General features: G+C 49.6%; 1 long non-coding RNA gene across 3 annotated transcripts in view; it reads right to left on the reverse strand.

Moving 5' to 3' along the window:
- Positions 1 to 1,751: 1,751 nt before the first annotated feature.
- Positions 1,752 to 16,609, reverse strand: part of LOC111746472 — a 134,714-nt gene continuing 119,856 nt past the window's right edge. For 2 of the 3 annotated variants that reach the window (XR_002783130.1, XR_002783129.1), the window contains 3 exons: positions 8,819 to 8,878; positions 6,656 to 6,871; positions 1,752 to 6,049 (listed from right to left, as the gene is read on the reverse strand). This is a non-coding gene — a long non-coding RNA (uncharacterized LOC111746472). Of the gene's footprint in view, positions 6,050 to 6,655; positions 6,888 to 8,818; positions 8,879 to 16,609 lie in introns of all 3 variants that reach the window. The other variant, XR_002783131.1, reaches the window with a different exon arrangement.

Genomic DNA, 16,609 nt, shown 5'->3' on the forward strand with positions numbered 1-16,609 from the left:
CAGAACCCACTTGCTTCATTTGTTTATTAACTAATTCATTCAGAAAATATTTACTGAGGGCTTACTTTGTGCCCAGCAATGTGGTAATTGCTAAGGATTCAATGATGACAAGACACATGTGGTCCTTGACTTCATGGAGCATATAGAGGAAAAACTGGGATTCAGAGGGACCACAGCACGCCATTGACACCACTGGAACAAGCAGCTAGGTAGAGATGAAAGAGGAGGACACATGCCATACATACGCACATGCTTCCTCCATAAATCTGCAGGCCGTCAAGGAGCACAGATGGCAGGGACCTTGCCACCTTGCAGTCTATTCAGTTTCCACAAGCTCAGCATTGTCCCAGGGTTGCAGACATCATCTCCAGTGACCCCTGCTTTCAGCACCTCCAGCAATGCCATCAATATTCTTGATTACTCACCACTCATCTTCAGACATCTAAATATAAAGTGTTTTTTTTTCCCCTAAAATCCCTCTTGGCTTTAAATATCAAGGAATCTAATAGTGCAAAATTGATTCCAGGAGGAAGGTTGCAACTTCTCAAGGCAGTATAGTTTTTAAGCACTTGAGAAGCACCTACTAGAAACTATTTACTCTTTATGGAAATGGGTCAAATATGCTCAACGTCCTCCCTCAGCTGAGGAGGTAATAAAGGAGTGGAGGCTGAACCAGCCCTTACCCACCCCAAAATGAACTCTGCTATTAGGTTCAACCACATGAAATTGCCATTTTTCTGGGTCAAAAATGGACAAGCATTGGCAATTTCATGCAGTTCAGTGTGACAGTTCCCATGTTCTGAGTGAAATGGTAAAGTAGACTGCCCGGAGCAATCGCCCTTCATATGGAATCATGAGACTAGGCAATCCCAGTCCTAGTTGAATTGTTCTAAGCTCTCTTGGGACTTCCTGGGCTTCCTTGGGACTCCTGGACTTCTTGGGGCTTTCTTCGTTGTTGTTGGTAGTGGTGGTGGTGGTGATGCAGGAGTGCCTTGTGACATTGAGTAATATGAGCACTAACATCTACAGGGCACTTCCCGTGTGCCAGCCCCTGTTTTAAGTACTTTTCAAGGATTAACCCATGTCATCCTTATAACTATCCTGTCGTGTGGATGCCATGATCACCCCGATGATATATGATGGGAATGAATAGCCAGGGCAATTCAACGACTTGTTTCAGGTCTCAGCACTAATACTTGTTGAGTTCGGATTAGCATCTGAACCATTAGGCTATGTCTGCACTTCGAATTTGCTCCTTTGTCTGAATCAGAGGCTTGTTTCTTCCTGGGCCAAGGGTTAAGGACAAACTCAGGTCTGCTCTTATGTGGCTCCAAATCAAACATGAGGGAGATGGTGTTTCCCAGGAACTGAGATGGGTCAACAATTGAGTAGATGGGTTGGGGACTGAGGGGCTATATCATTCAGGCTGGGCAAGGCCTGAGGTCCCCAGAAGTGATCAGCGGTCCATGAAAAGAAAGACATTGCTTCTTGTTTCATTGCTTCTTGTTTCTCATCAATTCCCTTCCAAAGACACTTGTCAGATGCCTTGGGGTGTGGTAGAATCCCGGGGAAGCGGGTCCAAGAGATCTGTGTTGAAGTTGGACTCTACCACTTTTCAGCTGTGTGGTCTTTGGCATGTTGTTCAACCTATCAGAGATGCAGTTTCGTCATCTGCAAAATGGACTAATCACACCAACTGCAGAGTGGTGTTTTGGGGTTCCTATAAGAGAAACAGAGCAACATGCCTGGCAAAGTTCTGGCTCACAGGTGGTGCTTGATGAGGCTGATCCTCTGCCCTCATCCTGAGAGCATAACTTCAGTCGTGGCTCCCAGGCCTCCACCACACCTTGTTCTGTTGCCCTTGGCATGTAGCCTCTCGGAGACCCCAGGGCCCAGTGACCAGTGGCTAGGAATGGACTCTGGCAACAAGGTGGGATACAGTCAGTTTTATTCAAGTTCCAATTTAATTTCATTCTCCACTGAAATCCTGAATGAATGATAGTTTCCTCTTTTCCTCCCTTCTTTTCTAGTCACCCAACCCTAGGGCCTTAGGGAAGGAAGGCTCCACACTCCCACAACCACCCCCTTTTCAAGCTTGCAAAGGTTTCATGTTGGCTCAGCAGAGAATGTGCTGAGTCCATTTTGTGTCCCTGGCGCTCCACAGAAAGATGGAGGGTGGGGGAAATAAAGAGTCCGAGGAAGAATTAAGAAAAGAAAGAACCACGTCACAAACGTCTGCTCCTGGTCATGGTGCGGTGGGTCTGGAGCTGATGCTAATCGGTGTGGTTTCTCTCCCAGCCCCAAGTTTATCCTTGTGTAATTTAGCGTAGGAAAAGCTAATACCAACGTGTCAGGTTGGGTTAATGGAGATTTTTTTCGAGCTGAGCAAAGGCCCCTTCTCATACCACCTCCATCGCCAGGCTGTGCCCTTAAGGAGGCATCCCAAGCACATGACACAAGTAATGCTGCTATCAGGGACAAAGATATTGAGGAGCCCCGGCAGGACTGTCCTCTTTGTGATGGCTCTGGAAAAGATGTCTCAGCCATGTTTGTTCGCCCATTTCCAGTAGCCCACAAAACCTGCTAGAAGGAAGTAATTTCCCATCCAACATGAATCCTTCCTCTTCCTCCTATTGGTCATCCCCACTGGAGTGTTTCCAGGCCAGCAAGAGGGCTCTATAGCTCACAGTGAAAGACCTTCCTGGCACTGTGCCTCTGTTTCTGTCTCTGAATCACAAGGGATTGGACTAGATGACCTTAGTGGGTCCTGAAGCCTCAGATAGCCTGTGGCTCTAAGATTCTAGACCAACAGAAGGGATTGGCTGGGTGCCAGTCCATCCCGAACTTTATCGAGGACGCTTGGGCCCAACATCATGTTACTGGTGCCCCCTGGAATCTTGCTTTAGGCATCTAGGATTCTACTTCTGGCTCTGTTACAGCTGTTTTACCAACAATCCCATCCTCTTTCCAGGCCTCAGTTTCTCCACCTATAAAAAAGGGAGAGTAGGTTTGGAAAAGCTGATTTCTAAGGCCACCTCTAGCTGGTGGCGCCTTACCAGAAGGAGGAGATTCAGTCCTCTGTGTGCTGCTTGAGAAGCTCCTGTCTTCAGAGGTGGTGGACGAGAGTGATCTAAACTAAACTGGCTAGGCTAGGGCTAGCACTGGGAAAAGGGAGATGAGGGTGGAGGGCAGCTCTCGGTAGGCAACTCTGGGAGAAGATAGAAGTGGGAAGGCACACAGGGAGGAGGCAGGAAGAAAGAGGGGAAGGAGGTGGGAGGGAGGGAGTAGGAGGCAGGGAAGGGAAAGAATAAACACATAATCAGGGTTACTGAGTTTCCTGTGCAGCTGGAGTCATCTTTTGCTCTTATAAACTCAGCTGCGGCTTCACCGCCCCCTCCGGATGGGTGGCTGCTGCTCCCAACGCAGCTCGTCTGAGACCTGAATGGGGCAAGAGGTGGGCACCCAGGCCTGGGTATCTGAGGCCCTTCACTCACAGATGCCCACCAGGAGGACAAGGCTGAGCTCAGCTGGCCTGGGAGCCATGCGTTCTTTTGAGGCAAGATGATAGGAAAGAAATAATAAGGGCATTGCAGTGAGACGGGCAGGAGTTCCATTCATGACTTGACCCGTTCTGGGCCTGAGAGCCTTGTTTCCCCCTCTCTGATCTCACTTTCTCATGTGCAGATGGGGCTAATGTCCCCTCCAATACATGCAGTCTCATGTACAAGGTGAAGGAGAAGATGGCTGTGGAGGCCCCAGCCCACGCCTGACCGAGTGACTGTTCAACAGCTGGTGTTTCTTGCTGTCTCCTGACTCTTGTTGTCCACCTCCACTCCCAGGCTAAGCTGGCAGAAATCTGGTAGCTTCTTCAGCCTCACCCACCCAGTTTCTGGTCTTTGGAAGGAAAAGTAAAGGGTGGAGGAGCCAGATAGCAAGGGACCCTTCCTCTTGTCCCAAATATCCTTGAAGCCTTCCAAACTGCCCCCTCCCAACATGCAGAACCTGGAAAGGTTAAGTAGGGAAGGGAGCAAAGACTACCCTGCAGCCAACATCATTCCAGTAAGGACACCTGGAGTAAGACCTTAAATGTCAGGTCCGGTCTTCGAAGGTTTTCTAAACCCTTGCTCTTACACGAACAATTGGGCAGCTTGGTGGATTATTCTGGGGTGACTGTCCAGAGTATTTATTAACTTCTCAGAGTGGCTTCCAGAAAGTCAATAAGAACTATCAGTTATTAAGCACTCACTGCCTGCCAGAGACCTAGCTTATATTCTCTCATCTCAACCCATAAACCTGGGAGGGATGGAGGAGCCTAGGTCAGTCACTCAGGTGGTAATTGGTCAAGCCAAGATTTGGAGCAGGCCTTACTGACACAAAGGCTCATGCTTAGCCACTATGCTCAGGAGCTGCTGAGGGTGCTCAGCTTAATGCACCTCCCACTCATTTGTTCATTCATTTGTTTATCCAACCTCCAACAATCTATTGAATACCCTCCTTTGTGTCTGGAACTGCTTAGAAAGACCATACATCTTTCTTGTATTCTCCCAAACTGCCCCAGATTGGTCTGGGGAGAAGCCAGCCAGGATAAAGGTGCTGTACAAGACCACTTGGGTGGTCAGAGCCTGAAAGTACCAACAGGTCAGGGCCAGTCTTGCACTAGTGGGAGTCTTTCCCCACTAGGGAACAAGCCTCAAGGTCAAAAATGAGGTTAAATGACACTTGCCTTCTTGGAAGCACAGGAATTTTGAAGATGCCCCTATGGCATACCTTCGAGACCATGAGTTCTTGAAGTTAATAGGTATTTAGTACAGCATAGTGCTTATGGGTGTAGACCACCTGGGATCAAATCCTGGTTCTGTGACTCACCAGCTATGTGACCTTGGGAAAGTGGATTCAGTTCTTTGAGCCTTAGGTTCACCATCTCTAAAATGGGAATAAGAATCATGCCTACCTAAGCGGGTGTGGTGGAGATTAAATAAGTTCCTATCTGTACAAGGTTTGGAAGAGTGCACCCAACATGTGGCCACTTGCTCATTGCTCCTTGCCTACAAACCCTGCCTCATGTAAGCCCCCCTCAAGAGGAAACCAAAACTTTAGGATCTTGACTGAGATAGGTTCACGAGAAAGAACCTCCTAGGATGGGCCAGTGGGCCAGCTTGTTCCACACTGCCCCCAGAGTCATTGTTCTAAACACAAATCTGATCAAGTGACTCCTCTGTTCACAACCTTGACATGGCTCCTCGTTGTCATCAGGATTAATTCCAATTCCTGGACAGGGCCTCCAAGTACCCGCTCTCATCATCAGGGTCCTACTTGGATCTCCTTTCTCATCTTTTACCACTTCTGTATTTCATGCCAAAGCTCTGGCCACATCAAATATCACTGCTAAAATAAGCCCTCTTCTTTCCTGCCATCTGCTCATGATGCTCCATCTCCCTAGAGTCCATGAATATCAAACTCCCATGGACTCTTCATGGGACATCCTTACTAGAATGGAAGCTCCAGGAGGAAGTGGACTTCCTCTGCATCACTGCCATATCTCCAACATCTGGAACTGTCCAAGATACGTAGTGGGTGCGCAATAAATAGTCCCCGAATGTTGACTACATGGATGATTCATGTTCAAATGCTACCTCCTCTCTGAAGCAACCCGGGTAGACTTTTACACCCCTGTCATAGAGCAAATCCCATCACCCTTTTGCCGTTCCCTTACCTGTCCTGTCTCCCACTGGCCTTGGTGTCTCCTGAGCCCAGGAACTTCAGTCCAAGCATCTCAGAATCACCTGCTGCACCTTAAACAGCATCTGGTGCGGGTGCTCTCATTAGAATCACCCGGGAATCTTCACCACAACGTCTGTGTCCAGGACGCTGTCCTTACCAACAAAGCAGAGTTGAGGGTGCAGCTCTCCACATGAGGACTCTGATGGGCAGCCAGGCTGAAGAACTGCTGAAGCAGGCATTCTGTGACAGCCTCTGAGGGGAACAACACCGGCTCAAAGGGACTCCAGAAGCGATTTCCAAGGAAGCTGGGTCTCCCACCTGGCTCAGCCTAAGGAAGAACACAGAGAAAGCCACACTTTCCCCCTCAGGCAGGGAGAATGAGTGATACCTTTACACTGCCACCTGGCATCTCTTTCATTGTTAGGCCAAAGTTCTTGTAGTCCAGCCAGGCCCCTGACAGGTCATTTCCATTTTAAGCCAGTCAGGCTGCCTTTACAGCAGGCACAGAGGGTCTGAGACTAGAGGGAAAGAATAAGCCAGCCAAACAGGCACAGGGATGGTTGGTGAGCCCTGGGGTTAGGTTGGCCTGGCCTCCTTAGTGAGTGCCACCTGGGCGCCAGCATCAGCAACCTGGTACAGCGAAAGACCTTTGGCATAACAATGATAATGAACATGTGTTACTCTGTGCCAAGTTTCATGTTGAGCACTTTACATGCATTATTCTAATAATCTTATGAGATAGATATTATCATTCTCACTTTACAGACCGGGAAACTGAGGCTGCCATAAGTTAAGTTTTTGGTTGAGGTCATACAGTCATCACATACCATCAAGTGCCAAAGTGCAGATTTAAATCCAAGCTTTAATGCTTAGCCACCAACCTAGACTGAAGCTGTGACTAAAAGACCAAGGTCACAGCTTTTCTGTCACTCACTCTCTGCCTCCTCCATGGACTTTGGTTTCCTATCCATTGGAAAGGGGGCAGTGGATGACTTGGATTGTTTTTAAGGGTTTTCCCAGCTTCAGGTTCTATGAATCTCTGACAGAAGAAAGAAACAAACTCTTCCCAGCTTCCACACTCTGGGTGATAGGTTTGCTTTTGGATGTCCAAGGCAGGGCTCAGAGTAACACTTGCTTCTGACGTCAGGCCCTGCAAGACAGCAAAGCTACAAAGAGGTCATCTTTATCTCTACTTTGGGCAAAGTGTTATTCTAAGCACTCTGCAAACATTCATCCATTTAGTCTTAGTGACCATCTGATGACATAGGTACTAGCATCGTCATCCTCATTTTGTAAGTGGGACAATGAGGCCTAGGATGGTTAGATAACTTGCCCAAGGGTACACAACTAGTAAGTGACACAGCCAGGATTCAAACCCCAGCCACCTGGCACAGGGGTCTGTGTTCTTAACCACCATGTTGCTTCAGCATTTTACACAAAGGATGGATGGATGGGCAAAGACTAGGAAGAGGTCTCATTCTGCCACCTAGGGCCCCCAAATGAGTCAGGCTTGACCCTGGACACCTGGCCTTTCAGACCCTCTTTTCCAGTGTCTCCTGAAACAGAGCAAAGGCTAGTATCCTCTCACCAGGGCTTGAGCACTTACATGGGTGCAGAATGGGAAGGAGAGACCTCCAAGAAGGGCAGACGCTGATGGTGAGGCTCAAGACTATATAGGCTGGGCCACCAGGAGAGCCGGAATATGGGAAAGCCTACTCAACAGGGCGATACTTGACTGGGGCAGCTCTTGCCTTGCTGGCTGTGCCACATGCTCCTTTGAGTCTCTGCCACTCAGTGTTGGACTCAGCAAGGAAGCAGGGCCAAGACTTCCCCACTCCCTAGTAGTGACTGAAGGAGAGGGAAGAAAAGGGAAAAACTACCCAATTCATATGGGTCCAGGCCAAAGGCCACTAGCCAGTAGATTCTGAGTCCTGAAAGTGACTTTAAGTAGATAGCAGCCCTGTGTGCCCTTGCCATCCCAACCCTTACCACTTGCAGGAGATGAGGCTGGCCAAGTTTTTAAGGGCTCTGCCTACCCCAAGGCCAGGTCAGGACATCTGCTTTATACCCCCTTAGCAGCCCACACTCCCTTTCAGAGTACTCGTGTCAACCATAATTAAATCATTTGGGTACTAGTCATTGAATGTCTGTCCTTCCACTAGAGTAGACCGTCTGTGAGAGCAGGAGTGGTGTTTGTCTCCTCTGCTTCTGTGTCCCTAGAACACAGCATTGTGCTTAGCATGTAGTAGCTGACCAACAAATGTGTTGAAGGAAAGGATAAATGGGTGCCTCCCAGCCCACTGAAGTGAGGATGCTCAGTGCCTACCTCTCAGATGTGAGCGACACAGTCCTTCACATTGGGCCCTACAGCTGAGTTGGACTCAATAAACTCATACCTCCTCCCTTCCTGCCCTGCCATTCCACTCTGCCATTATCCCTTCTTCCTGTCTTCCATTTTGCCAGAAGACAGGCTGATACGCATCAGTGGAAGAAAAGGCATGACTGCAGGGCTGACATGTACCTGGTGCTAGAATAGAAAGAATCTGCCGAGCAGCTGCGTGGGCCGCCCACCAAGCCCAGCCGGCCAGCCATCATGTATCCCAGGGCCTATCCCAGATGGGGCAGAGGACTGGGTTCCCGTGATTTCCCATGAGTTGTAGGAAGGCAATGCTCTCAGGGGAAACTGGGAGGTTAAAGAGGAGGAAATCTCATTGCTGTCTAAAGAGCCATATTATTCGAGTTTGGAATGACTTTGGGACGCGTGCTTGATGGCTTGTGCAGCAGAGAGCAAAGGAGCATGGACAATGATACTCTATTTCATAAGCTGGATGGTGATACCACAAATGCTCATTTTATTATTCTCCCTAGAATTGGGCACAGACATTGTATATACTCTTTTTACATGTAATATATTTTATAATTTTTAAAATATTCAGGTTATCTAGTATTATTAAATGCATAGATTTTGGAAGTCAAGATTGTCTCGATTCATTTTCCAGCTCTGCCACTTACTAGATATATGACCTGAGGTTGGATAGCCAATCTCCCTTTACCCTAGTTTTCCCAGAAGGAAAACAAGATTAATAATAGTACCCACCTTTCAAGATGGTTGGGAAGAATGATCCCGTGAATATAGGCGAGGTGCAGAGAACAGGGCCTGGAAGAGTGTTGGAATAGGATAAGCGTTAGCTGTTGTTATTACCCGTGTTGTCAAGTATATTAAAATGTGTGTGTCTGGGGGAGGTAATTAGTAAAGCTACACAGGGCTCTAGAGCGTGGCATAGAAAAATGACAGCAGGGCATAAACGAAAATGTGAAAAGGATTATATCTGGGTAGTGGGTGATGGGAAATGTATTTTTGTCTTCCTAATACTTCCTATATCTCCTAAATTTATTAAAATGAGCTTGATTAACTTTTACAAACAAAAATATTCTTGATAATTTTAAACACGCATACTAGCCCCAGTCATCAAAACATAAACGCAGATGCAAACACATATAGAAGGGGTAAAAAGAGATGTCATTAGGCCCCTAGTCCCCAAACATAGCTATGGAGGGTAGGTCCAGAGGGATGCAGAACCTCATGAAGAAACCCCTCTGCTTGGGCACTTCAACCTTCCCCTTGTCTGAGGACACTCCTACTGCCTTTCCGCTCCCCTGCGGGCGCTACACCCTCTACCATGCCACGGTATGTTTGAGTCCTGGCAAGCAGACTGGCAGAGAGAGGATGAGCTCCAGAGGGTCTCTGTGTAGCCAAACCGATTTCATTCCTCACTCTTCTGTCAGGTCATAGAAGATGGCATTAGTAGCACTTCATTAAAGCCTAAGCTGCTTCTGAGTTGCCGCCTTCTAGCTTGCAGGTGGAGGATGGCAGCAGTCTTGATTGTACATAGAATATGAGATGGGGGCAGGAAGGGGTTGCACATACGGGGGCGGGGGCAAGCCTAAAGGGTTGTCCAGGCTGACTTCTGGGAAGCAGCAATGAAACTGGCAAGAGGGAAACAGAGACAGCTTTCTGCCTAGCTGGTGAATTGGGGCTGGGGAAACTGGGAAGACTGAAATCTGGGCTGGGTCAGGGCCAGGGCCCTGGGACAGAAATAGTCCAGGCCACTGGGTTTCCAGGTCAGTGTCCTACTCAGCCTGGCTGGCTGGGCTCCTCACAAGCAAGGAGCCATGTGGACATAGACTCCAAAGGGCAGGAAAACAGGTGGATGAAGCCAGATCTCCACTGCCTTCACTCCCTACTTCCTCGTCTGGCTTTATCTTTACGGCACTCACCACCGCTTGATGGTATATGAGCTCTTTGTTGTGTATGAAATGCCCTGCTTCTAGAAAGGATGCTTCTCTAAGGCAGAGACTTTGTCTCCTCTGTTCATGGCGTTTCTTCATGAACAGTGTCTGGCATATGGTGGGTGCTTAATCAATCTTTTTTGAGTGGCCAAGTGAATGACCACCCTTTGACCCAGGGCTGATGGGTTAGGTATGGCAGGCAGGCACTAGAGATTACCCTCATTTCTGTTGATGAGACAGTGGGGGCTCAGAGTTCAAGGACTTGCTTAATGCCACACAGCTAGGAGATGGTAGTTAGGTTAAACCCAGGGGTGACGAACTTGAATGTTTTTTCCCCCAATATTATGCTGCCTCTTTGAAAGAAAGTGTGTTAGCTGTGTGGCAGGCACCTCCTGGACACCCCTGTGGGCACACAGACTATAAATACAAAGTGCAATCCTTAAGATACCCAGTCTGAGTGAGCCCTGAGATGGCACTGGGGGGTTCTCTCTGCTGCTGGCAGTGCTTATGTAGGAACAGACTTTGGTCTTATTTAGGAACAGGTTTCGATCACATGGGGCCTCTGGGGGCCCTGGCTCTGATGAAGGAGATCTAACCCAGCCATTCCTGCTGACTGGCCTCAGTATTCCAAGTTATGAAATGGGTAGAGAGCATAGGAATAGTGTTTCTCCTTAGGCTGGGTGACCAGACTGCATGGGGCCATCTTTGGTGCCTGGGTCACAGCTCGAATTGAGGAAAGGATGCCAGCCAACATCTTGACTGGGCTGGGAGGGGCAAAAAACGTAGGGAGAGGCTGTCATGGATCACTGCCAGTCCCCTCTATACCTCCTGGTACCTGCCTCTCTTCCATGCCACCCCTGAGCAGCCCCACCCTCAGGGAGGGTCACCACGCCAGTCTCTGAAGGGCAGAGGGAATGAGTTAGGGGGAAAGAGAGACATCTGTCCCTTTTCCTACCATACCGAGAATGTCCTGGTTTGTCTGTCCCCCCAGGCAGTGAGTAAACAAGCTTCAGGCCTGTCCTCTCATCCCACAATGCCCAAGCAGACATTCTGGCTCAGATGGAGAATTCTTGCTTCTGGATCTGAAGCAACTGATGCACCTCACCAGGCGAAGTATCATCTCCAGATCCTCTGAGAACAGAATCCATCACCCCACCGCCACCAGTGTATGGAAAGGCCATGGGTCTCTGGTCGTGTACTACTGCTGGGGTGCAGGTTACACACACACATACACCCTTTAGCTTAAAGACTGAAAGTTCAATCTCTTAAGCTCCATGGAACTTTGGCGTCCCATCACCTTAGACAGCTGGCAGAGGGCAAGGCTGCTGGCAAGGCTGAGTTGGCATTGCCTTGCCTTCAAGGACCCAGAGAAGATGCAGACCATAAGGTCTCCAAGGATGATGGGTGAAATGTGGGAAGCGTGATGGCTAGAAGGGAGGCACACTCACACTGGCCCTTGCCTGATTTGGGCCTGCAAGGGAGACCTAGATCTTACCCAGACTAGCCTGATCAGTCAGGGCTCATAAGGCAGTGAGAAATTTCCTTGCAGCCCTGGTGCCCTCTCCTTGGGCTTAGGTAGGCAGCAGCCATGAAACCTTTGAAATCTTGACTGGCAGCCTGATTTCCTGAGGTCTACCTGGCTGGGAGGAGGACATTGGAACTTGAGGCCGATGGACAGGTCGTAGCCAAAAATGGGTGGCATGTCAGGATGGTACAGGACAGAGGATGAGAGACGTGTGTTTATAAGTAAATCCAGGAGGGGAGGAGGAAGGGTGGCCAACTGCATCTGGAGAAGACTGAGGGGGTCCCAGTTTGCTTATCCCAGTTTGCCAAACAAATAGTATTGTTTTTCCTGTGTTTCCAGGATAAAAATGACTGGGGAAGGGAAGGCAAAGGTAGGGAGGAAAGAGTCGGGCCTGCTGTCCTGGCTATCCAGCCTGTACACAGTTGGGACAGGTCTGACCTGCCACCTCTCTTTGCCCTTCTGCATCTCTGTCTTATGCTGCTTTTCTCAATATCTCTGCCCCTGCTTCCCTCAGTACTTGTCTTTGCTTCTGTCTCCCTTTCTCTGTCTGTCTGCCTCTAGGCCCTTTCCTGGCCTGTCTCTCCATTTCTCACTATCTCTTTGATTCTGTGTGTCTCTCTCCGTCTCTCTTTGTCTCTGTCTGTCTGTCTGTCTGTCTGTCTGTCTGTCTGTCTCTCTCTCTCTCTCTCTCTCTCACACACACACGCACACACACACACACATGGGTTCTCACTATCTCTGTGGCTCTGGTAAGTCTCCATTTTCTCTGAATCCAGTTTTCTCTCTGTCTCTCTCTGGGTCTATCTTTCTGCCTCTAAAAGCTTATCTGCAACCAATCCTGTTTGTGTAAGATCTTCTCTGCTCTGTACCTGGGCCCATTTGGCAGTTCCGGGGGGCTGGGCAGCAATTCCCACTCTCCCTCACTGGATAAAATGGAAGCCCCGATGGCAAGGTCACTCAGCACACCCAGGATTGGGGCTGGGACAGTGCAAGCCACCCCTAGGGGGGGTCAAGGGGAGGGGCATAGATACAGAGAAGCACAACCCACATAGCAGATCACCCCACAATTTCTCCCAAGAGTTTCCTGGGCCACCTTCTACAGTCTAGCTCACTCTTATAAGCTATTCAGGTTTCAGCCAGAGCCCCTGACTCAAGCCAGCTTGCTGCAGCCACAATGGGACCCTCAGGCAGTGACACAAACCTGGCATTTGAATCGTGGATAATTAGCTCTACCACCTACTCACTATGCACCTTTAGCTAGCAAAGGTGCCCCCTCTGAACACTGGTTTCAGGCACCGTAAACCCTACCCCAAAGGCTGGTTCTGTAGATTAAGGAGGAAGATGTTTGAGAAAGAGCAAGCACTGTGCTTGGCGCCAAAAGGGGCTGGACAAATGGGACTCTCTTCCCTCCCCACTCCTTTTCTTCTCCTCCCCCTATTTGTGGTAAAGACTTCTGGGTATCCTTGGACAAGTTAGCAAGGCTCTCTGGGCCTTAGCTTCATCTCTGATTCTTACAAGAGGGCCAGCAGGAAGTGGGTGCTGGCCACAGTAGCAGAGGTGGTGGTGGTAGGGCATAAGCTGAGACTCCACCGAGTTCAAGCTGGGTAGGCAGCTGGGGTGGTGGGGAGCAGTCCTGCCTCTGAGAACATGTGATCTTTCTCCCAAGAGGCTTTGAGTCATAGACAAACAATTCTGCAGGTCTGCTCCACTCATGTCCCAGGCACAGACACACTTGGAATTTCCAAAGTTCGGTTTGTGCTATTTTTCATTACTCTAGTTTCAGAAATGCCCACTGCCAGAACCAGCCTAGGAAGGGCAATTTCTCTGACACAGAATTTGAGAGGGTTGGTGCTGGTGGGACCTCAGGAGGTACCTAGGCCAGTCTTATCCCTGAGAAACTGGACTTAGAGGCCTGAGAAGAAGGACTGACTGGTCACAGGGTCCACTGCAAGTCAGTGACAGAACTGGGCCTATACTCTAGGCCTCTTGACTCCCATCATATTGTTGCTTGTTCCTTGGCTTTCATTTTCCGTGTTCTCTCAGCTCCTATATCTGTCTGCCACTGCCTTTCTCTCCCCATCTTTGTCCTTTGCTATGTAATGCATTCTTCACTTCCCAGTAAGAGTCTGAACTGTTGAGACTCCTAACTCACTGGAGCTACCTTCAGCACCTCTGGTTCCCCCTGCCACGGATGGGCCACTTACTGGCTGGACCAGGTATAGGGGTTCCATTTCCTGTGGAACAGCCTCCTTCTCACCCCCTCAACTAGGCAATGTCAGTAACAGATCAGGCCCCCAGGCAGGCAGCCCAGTCCCACATGCTCCTGGAGTCTTCTGGAAATAAGAGTGTCAGCAGACCTTCTTCTCATATGTGCATCTCCCTCACCAAGCCTAGGGCAGAACTAGAGCTGACATAGGGGGTGGGATTTTCAGATGCCCCTACCCTGCCCCCTACCTAGACCTGCCCAGACTGGAGACAGGAATTCATCAAAGCAGGGCCCTGCTCCTGAGCATATTCTCCAGCCTCTACCCACAACCTGAGCAGGCTGGAGAGTGGACAGACTGGAGAGCTACTCTCAGAAGCCCAGCCATAGCTCTAAGTGGTAGGGTCAGTGGGTGGAACTAAAGTCCATCTGTCCTCTAGAAAGAAGCCAGGTGGGAGCTCCTGCCTTGAGTCACACAGGTGTCATCTAAAGCACACGGCCAGATATTCTGATGTCAACTTGACACAGATACCTTGTACCAGAGTGGTTGGGCAGGGTCTGCCATCAGGCAGCCGGAAGGAGAGACCTGCAGGGGAGCAATGGGTAGAGCACGAGCCTCAGAGTAGACTGATGTCAGTCAAGTCCATATTAAGATGTCCTTGCTCGGTGACCTTGGCCAAGTTACTTCATCTCTCTACACCGAGTTTTCCCATCTGTAAAAGGCATACCCCTCATCGTTCAAGGTTCCAAGAAGTCTGTGTCTATTAAGCACACACAATGGGGGGTGCATAGGGAAAGAGCTCCCAAAGAGGGCAGTGCACCATGAGGAGGCAAACCAGTGAGCCAAGGAACATGCAGCAAAGGAGTTAGGGTTAGCCAAACAGAAACTTTGTGTGAGTCAGCAGCAGAATGGGACATGGTGGCTGGGACAACTCTTGCATTAACTGATAGATGGGCTTTAGGAGGGCAAAGACATCCCGCCTACTTGGGCATCCCTTGTGGGGTGGGGTATGTAGGCCATGGGCAAGGGGAGATCTGTTTGGAGGAGGCAGGGCAGGCTACTGAGGAGCCTGATGCTTTGGCCTTCCAAGGTCCCCCACACCATCATCAGCCTATACAGTGTCATAGAGCAAATTAGCCAAAAAGGGCGTCTGTAGTCCTGCACCATGGAACATAGCTTGGCAGGTACAGCATGGGCTGAATTTCAGCTCTCATGGGCTCCCTGGGCTGAGTGCCCTTGTGGCTGTCCTCAAGTCCCTAGCATTTGCTGACCCAACAATTTATTCATTCGACAAATACTTACTGAGCTCCCACTGTGTGCCATCCGTAGGCACTGCTCTAAGTATTGAAGAGGGGCTACAGGAACGGAGAGGGCTCAGTCTGACCAAACACTGTCTGGACTTTTGCTGAGAACCACGTTTCAATTCAGTGGATATTTACTGAGTGTCCACAGAAAGACTGCCCCAAGGTTGCTACTAACTGGCTGTGTACCGATGTGTAAGTCACTTTCCCTCTCTGGGGCTCAGTCTACCCATATGCAAATGAAAGTACCAGGCTAGATGAGCTGTAAGGAAATCCTGCAGTGTGGCAGGGAGAAAAGGGAGTGGACATTTACCATGTGGCCCAGGGCTGCTGTACAAGGACTTCAAGTCTGGGGGAGGATCTGGACTAGAGAATCTTAGAGGTCCTTTTCAGCCTGAGATGCAGCTGGCTTCCCATACTTCCTCCCATTCTCTCAACAGTTTTGCTCTGGCCACACTAGTTTCACCTGCCCTGCATCCACAATGGCCTCTCCAGCCCCCATGCCTTTGCTTAGGCAGTGCAGTAGGCCTGGAATCCTGTCTCTTATCTCTGCCCAGTGAAATCCCACTCATCACAGATGTTGCAGAGGGGACCTAAGCAAAAGAGGCATGGAGGCAGGAGTTGGGACCTGATGTCCTCCCCCTCCCTTCCATCCCAGAATGCCCCTAGGAAGGGGCACTGTGGTCCAAGGGATTGCAGGAGCTGAGCTCCAGTGGCCCCAGGCACACCGCTCTGGGCTCAGTGGATCTTTCTGCTGCCACCACCCAGAGCACCTTTGGAGCATTTCAGAGCATGTTCTCTGAAACCAGATTGACCCGTGTTCATAGCCCAGACCTGCTCACTTCCAAACTATGCACCTTTGGCTCTCTCATCTCCTATTTTAGAGTCTCAGTTTTATTCTCTGTAAAGTGGGATACTATGTCCCAACTCTTTGAGAGAGAAGAGGTAGCAGGGAAGGAAAGAAAGGCAGGTAGATCATGACTGTAAAAGCTGCCCATCAAAGAGTAGAAGTCTGGCTGCTGTTGCCTGCCAGCATTAGATTGAGCAAGGCTCTTGCCCCTCTGATTGTTCGCATCCTCCAAGTAACTCCTGACACAAGGCCAAAGACTTCGTCCTTTTCTTTGAAAGCTTTTCTGGTGATTTTTGACTGAGAATTTTTGTAAAAGTCCCTCCTCTCTAATCCTGCCCCTTTGCTTTCTCTATGCCCTTTGTGTGCCATTTATGTGTGGAAGAAGCACCAGCAGAACAGTCCCATGCACTCAGATATAGATTACTCTGCCCAGCAAGCCCTGCCCCAGCCACACTCATGGTTCCTGGGCTTGAGAAACCTGGCGTGGATGTTGGAGGGAGCCATCACAATCTACCCAAGGCCTCTGTGCTCACAGGGCGTGAGCTCCCTTGCCTGGGCTCTCCTTCTCCTTCCTGCTTCCTGAGCAGGCCACCCACTGCTGAGACATGACACAGGGACTAATAATATAGAATTTTAGTCTAGCAGGCCTGAGTTCTATGTCCAGCTCTACAACTTTCTACCTGGGAGATCTTATGTATGTGGCTTGGCATCTCTGATC

This window comes from Pteropus vampyrus, unplaced genomic scaffold (assembly GCF_000151845.1).
Source record: "Pteropus vampyrus isolate Shadow unplaced genomic scaffold, Pvam_2.0 Scaffold191, whole genome shotgun sequence".
NCBI classification, from domain to species: Eukaryota; Metazoa; Chordata; class Mammalia; order Chiroptera; family Pteropodidae; genus Pteropus; species Pteropus vampyrus.